Source organism: Rutilus rutilus (assembly GCF_951802725.1).
Source record: "Rutilus rutilus genome assembly, chromosome: 1".
Taxonomy (NCBI): Eukaryota; Metazoa; Chordata; class Actinopteri; order Cypriniformes; family Leuciscidae; genus Rutilus; species Rutilus rutilus.
In genome coordinates this window covers 61,226,211-61,232,742 of record NC_140209.1, presented here as the reverse complement: position 1 = coordinate 61,232,742, position 6,532 = coordinate 61,226,211, and the positions used below count along the sequence as shown (strand labels likewise).

At 39.6% G+C, this 6,532-nt stretch overlaps 1 protein-coding gene across 1 annotated transcript in view; it reads right to left on the bottom strand.

Moving 5' to 3' along the window:
- Window positions 1–6,164, bottom strand: part of unm_sa1261 (un-named sa1261) — a 20,570-nt gene extending 14,406 nt beyond the window's left edge. Inside the window, exon 1 of the mRNA XM_084417345.1 lies at window positions 5,973–6,164. The gene's annotated coding sequence lies outside the window, so the exon portion shown is untranslated. The remainder of the gene's footprint in view (window positions 1–5,972) is intronic.
- Window positions 6,165–6,532: the final 368 nt, after the last annotated feature.

Below are 6,532 nucleotides of genomic sequence, written 5' to 3'. Positions count from 1 at the left end.
GATGAAGTGGCTGCCAAAATCCTGTGCTGAGCCATTTAAAGGTAATCATCATTACAAGCAGCTTAATCAATGCTATACGGGCTCTTACGAACACTACACTCGACGCTCTCTGTAAATATACATCTAATTCCTTTAGAACTGAACACTATTTATGTTCAGTATGCATAGCAGTAGTCATCTAGACTACAACTACAACCTGTAGCCATTGTCAAGGGTCTTAAATGAAAGAAGGTTCCCTTCAAGCATCACTATTACTATTGCTGATATTCGGGATTCAGGAGTCAAACAGCCCCTAAACATAATTATTAAACTTCAGTGCATAACTTGGACATGATATTCGGGATTCAGGAGTCAAACAACCGCTAAACATAATTATTAAACTTCAGAGCATAACTCGGACATGATATTCGGGATTCAGGAGTCAAACAACCGCCAAACATAATTATTAAACTTCAGAGCATAACTCGGACATGATATTCGGGATTCAGGAGTCAAACAACCTCTAAACATAATTATTAAACTTCAGTGCATAACTCGGACATGATATTCGGGATTCAGGAGTCAAACAACCTCTAAACATAATTATTAAACTTCAGTGCATAACTCGGACATGATATTCGGGATTCAGGAGTCAAACAACCTCTAAACATAATTATTAAACTTCAGTGCATAACTCGGACATGAATGACGGCTCAAATCATGCAGCTTGTTGAGGAGAAATGTGCTGGTAGTTTTCGAAGTGATCTGTCTTGAGATTTTGCCTGGCGGTCATAAAATGACTGAAAAAATCCTATAGACTTGTATTGAAGGAGGAACCGGAGCCTTGGGGATGACATCTTTTTGACTTAGACTCTCAAGTGGCCTTTCATTTCAGTAATTTAATATCTAGTACATTTATTTGAAAAAATATACTAGACTTGAAGACAGACACTACAAGTAATAAAATAAAGCACAGTTGTTTTTCACAAGGGCAATTTGCTCCCAAGTGCAGGTAGTCCGGGTGTTTGTATTTGTGCAGTACAAATCCTTTCTCACCAATTTACAGTATAACATGAGAAACCAGTACAGATATTGCCAGAAAGCGCTCAGCAGGCTGATTTTGTTTGTCGACAGTACAATTTGTTTACTCTGTTCCCATGGTAATCGAGTAGCACACAGATAAACCACCAGTGGCGGCTGAAAATGGTGTTAGGACCTTGTGTACTTTCAGAAAACCTCTTGCCATCAGTCTTTGTAATGAAGAAGATTTGTCTTGCGCTGAAAACTGAACTAGACAGGGTTCAAAACTAGATTGAAATTGCCGTTGGAGTTATGGAGTAATCAGGGTATGGAGGATAGATGTATAAGCCTGTCGAACGGTTTTGCAGCACAAATCCCTCTACCATTAATCACAACGCCAAGCACGTGTAGCGGGAGCACAGAGGAAATTAATATCTGGAAAATACAGAGAATACTCACATATACCTTATTCACTGGATGCCATTGAGCAACTATTGATTTTTCCAAAGCCTTAAAGGAATAGTTCAGCTCAGAATGAAATTCGTGTCATCATTTACTCATCCTCATGCCGTTTCAAAGCTGCATTTCTTTCTTCTAGAAGATATTTTGAAGAAAGCTAGGGTCCAGATTAGAGCCCTGCATTTCAGCCCGAGCCCGACGGGCCCCGACTTTTTTACGCCCCTAGGGCCGGGCTTCGGGCCAATTTTCACGTCATAGTTCACATGCGGGCCGGGCCTCGGGCCTTTTTTGGGTTATCCTTCTTTTTATATTTTTAGACATTAATTAAAAAAATATGAGAAGTTGACGTCGACGATAGAAGAACAAACATAGAAAGACATTTAATAACCTCATAACTTTCATAATCTTATAATTACACTGACATATGATTGACATGACAGTCGCACGCACGCAAGCACGCGCACACACAGAAGGTTTCCCGTCAGCGCAACCAACGATTCACCTCACGTGCAAATAATGCAGAATATTAAGAGAAAAATCGCAGAGTGATAGAAGAGAGGACTGGGTTAAAATCTCCCACTGTGGATGCTATTCTTTTTCTCCACGATGCACTGTAAGAGACTGTTCTAACTTTTCGTTTGACTGGACTTTATTTTCGTTTAACTGTTGGAAACTAGGCTACTGATGTTTTTCGTTTTTCGTTTGATTGGACTTTATTTTTGTTTAACTGTTGGAAACTACTGGAAAAAAGAATGGCCATGTTCTGTGGTGCATTTTTGAGGTAAGATAACCTGCAAGTTTGTTTTTTATTTTTTTTTTATTGAATTTGCTCTATTGCTCATTTCATTTGCGAGCGCTGTTGCGAGCAGCCTGAGCCTGCCTCAGTATTTAAAAAAAAAATTACTCACTGTGGTTTAATAAATAAACATTAAACTAACTGTCTGTGATATGCTTGAAGTGTTTTATATCTATGGATTTTATTGTAGCCAAGTAAAGTATTAGCGTTGATTTGAGTGGCTAAATTGATCAAACATGTTTTACTCGCTGTTGGCTCGGCTGCTTGGTGGTAATTTTTAGCGCAATTTTCCACCGGACAAAATTGCGATTGTTAACTCATGATTTCTGTTCTGTCTGTGCGCACCAATCTTGCACTTCTATCTACTCCTCAACCAGACCCCCTAGAGACTTCGGGTTTTCGGCATTATGTTAAGGAAGGTCTAATCTTGGGAACGCACAAAAAAAATCCAGGAAAAGATTTACTATCTCTTAGTGTTGTGATCCCATGACGTCAGAAAATTGCGCTAAAACACTCACTGAGTTATTACTTTTTTTTTTTTTTAAATGCTCCAAACATTTGTCTAAATTAACTTAATAAAGAAATGAAAAGAAAAGAAACCTAACTAACAAAACGGACATATTTTAATGGCTGCAAATAGGGCAGGCTGCCGCTGTAAAAAAAAAAAAAAAAAAAAAAAAAAAAAAAAAAACCGGCTCGGGTCGGACTCGGGCTGATAATTCTGATGCGCTGTCGGACACGGGTCGGGCTAGGGCCTGAGCGTCTCGGGCCAGGGCCGGGCTCGGGCCTAGATTTGAGGCCCGTGCAGGGCTCTAGTCCAGATAACATCAGGCACCATTGAATTTTATTGTATATGGACTGAAAAAAAATAAAATTAGAGATATATTTTAAAAAAATATTGTCTTTTGTGTCCCACAGAGGAAAGAAAGTCAGAAAAAATTGGATCGGCATGAGGGTGAGAACATGACAGAATTAAACTTTTTGAACGAACTACCCTTTTAAATTAGTTGCTTCTAAAGCTGCTTTCTACTGTATCCTCCAGGTTGTACCTCCGATTTCTTATTCATTTTGTTGTTTGGCTTCTAGTCCAATGCTTTGCTACCCAGGGAGCGTTTTGGCCATTCATTTACACGTCAACAGTGTTTTGGGGGCCTGAAAGTGGAAACTTTTGAAAACGGGATTCAAAGTGCATGTTTTTGTAAACGATACCGTTATCGTCTCCGTTTAAAGCGGGGCTCAGTAGTTTCGGGATTTCTTCGCTGTATTCTCGCTTTTTGCTCGCAGGTTTCTCTCTAGAGCTCCCCCACAGCTTCGGAATAGATATTTGACAACACTGTTGTAAAAACTCGTTGGTGATTCTCAGACACCAGAGGCTAGTAGATCAACGACATCAAAGCAGATGGGACATTCTTTAAAACGTCTTCTTCCTTCGGGTTCGGACAGCGTGAGGGAGCGCAATAATGACAGCATTTTAGCAGATTTCTTTTGGCCGTAAAGCAATTGTTTACATCGCGAGACCTGATATCACGCGATACTTCCTGACGCGGTGGCCGGTGGCCCGCCGCCCCAAAGTTGCAAGTGCGTATTTTCTGCTCACGGGCACCAGGGGGGTGCGAAACGACCACCATTCAACCCGAAATAAGTAATATAACCATTCTAATGACTCCGAAGCTGTTCAGTTAAGGTAAAAAAGTTCCTTAGTTCACCTCTAAACTACAAAAACGAAAACGTTTTGAAATGGTAATGTCACGCGCATGCGTATTACATGTTCAGTCTATAGATGCGTAGTGTTTCTTTACAAAGTGACATCGCCATCTACTGGCCTGGCATGAATAATACAGCGTTTTTAGTAATTTTCGCGGATCTGTGTGAACAGGATCGTTTTGACAATGTTGTCGTCTGTACAAAGAAAAAACGCAAAGGTAAAACTTTTCCGCTTTTAGTACATCGTTGTCGTGTAAACGTACCACGAGTGCAAAAAGATAACTGAAAAAGTTATGTTGATTAGGAGCAGTGACCCTCCAGGAACTGTGTTTGAGACCACTGTTTTAGAGAAAACCATAAACCCTGTTAGTGCTGGTTCTGTTCACTCACACACTCACACACACACACACACGATGCTCACAGTGCTATGAAGCATTATATGTTCATGCTTGGAGTCAGATCAGTGGAGACACTAAGGGCTCGAGGCTCGGTCCTTGGTGTTGCATTCACAGTGAGCATGAGTCAAAAAAATGCAATCAAAATTGACCTTATTGTGCACGTTTCTTCCGTGCATAAAAATGTTTGTCCTGATAATCTTTTATCAAAAGAATAACTTGCTGCACCTCGTTCGTTTTAGCCGGCATCACAAACGGCCTTTCACTTATTCATCCCCCACCCTCTCCAGCCACCTGCTTGATGTAACGGATAAAATCGAAGTTTGAGACTTTTTATCATTAAATAAATATAATTATTTGTGTTTTCAATATATGTTTCATTCAGAAATAAGGCAGATTATGGAAGTAAACAGGATTGCAAATGGTATTGTCTGTGTGTCTCTGTGCATGAAAGGTATTTTCTCTATCTGGTAATATAATCCTGGATTCATCTTAGGTCTGATAAATATACTTATTTCAAACATTGCAGGATGCCTGACCAAGGTTGCTTGACCACAATTTGGCAATTACCTTTTTATCAAATTTCAGGTTTCATTAAATTCAAGCAGTTAGAGGATTGTTTCTTCACAAACGTCATAGAGTGAAATAATGTCACCACAGTTTAAACATTATAAGACTAGTCTCTTGACTGACTGTTGAATTTCTGGATATCAGATCTTGATATTCAAATAATGGAGCTCATCTAGACAAAGGACACCGCTGTGTGTGTCTGAACACTCACATCTAGTGACAGTCTCATGCATTGGCCAGTATTTTGGGCATTTTCAGCTTATCGGCATCTTCCGAAAACCTCTTTTAAATATATATATATACACAAATATATCAAATATGTAAATACTGAGTAAATGTTGTCAGTGTCAAATTTCAACTGCCAAATCTAAAATTAAATGCATCTATCCCACATTATATCTGCCCTGTAATAACCCATATTACTCATTAAGCTTGCATCTAAATTTGTTGTCATCTGGCCAGCAAAATCCTGTCTGAACAATCCCGGTTATAAACAGGACATTCAGTTTCATGCACTGAATGTACACTTTACGCCTTTGGGTTTGTGTGAGTGTGCATGGCTATCCATGCATGCAAAATAAAAACAAGAAGTAAATGAATAACCATCTCTCTATAGCATGTAACTGACATATGTCACTGTATATGTATATATGAATGGCATGCCTTCACTTGACTTATACCCTTCTAATAGCAGCTCAAGATGTGTTTTGGCAGCCTATTGTTCTTCAGTGGTTTGCTTAGGATTGCTTCCTATGCAGATTACACAGTGAAGGGCTCAGCTGCATTGAGACCTTTATGTCAATAATAAGAAAACAACGAATGCATGCGCCTGGCTGTTTGCATGCACCAATAATGTGTTATTATAATACATATAAGAATTATATTGCTCATATTCGAAGTAAAGTAAGGTTTTATGGAAGTAAGGCATTGTATTACCTAAACAGTATGGCAGTTCTTACTGCCAAATGACAATGGCAAATAAGAATGACAGTGAGCATCAATATGCATATTTGATCAATTATATTAATGTTAAATACAATGTCTCTTACCTTTCAAGGAGCAAATGATGCGCAAACCCCGCGCTGTCATTCCGTTGTGGTCAATGTTTATAACTAGAGCATCAGGAGCAATGCATGTATCTTTCAGCTCTCCTCTCTGTTATTTTATATATTAAAGCCTTGATAGTATTGATTGTAGCACACGTCCGACAGAGCGACTGCTATTGCCCTATTGTCTCTCCGTTGGTGGTGGATGTCAGTACTGACAGCTATGTTCCAGCCCACCGCGTTCTCGACCAATCAGAGAACAGACTGGGCAAGCGCTGCACAGGCCCATTGCGAAAACAACCAATCAGAGAGCAAACCGAGGCAGCGCTGCTCACTCCCGACCAATCAGAGAAGAGAGCGATGGATCACTGGAGTCGGTGCATTCTGTCTCCGTACAGATTTCTTTCGTGAGGCGTTTGGAGATTCAGAGACTGCAGTCGCACAGATAAAGTCTATCAGATAACACCGTAAAATATGGTGATTTCCAAACATATATTCATTACTTCAATGAGCTCATTGTTTCTGCATTATTACATTCTAAATTAATACTTTTCGCTAACTGT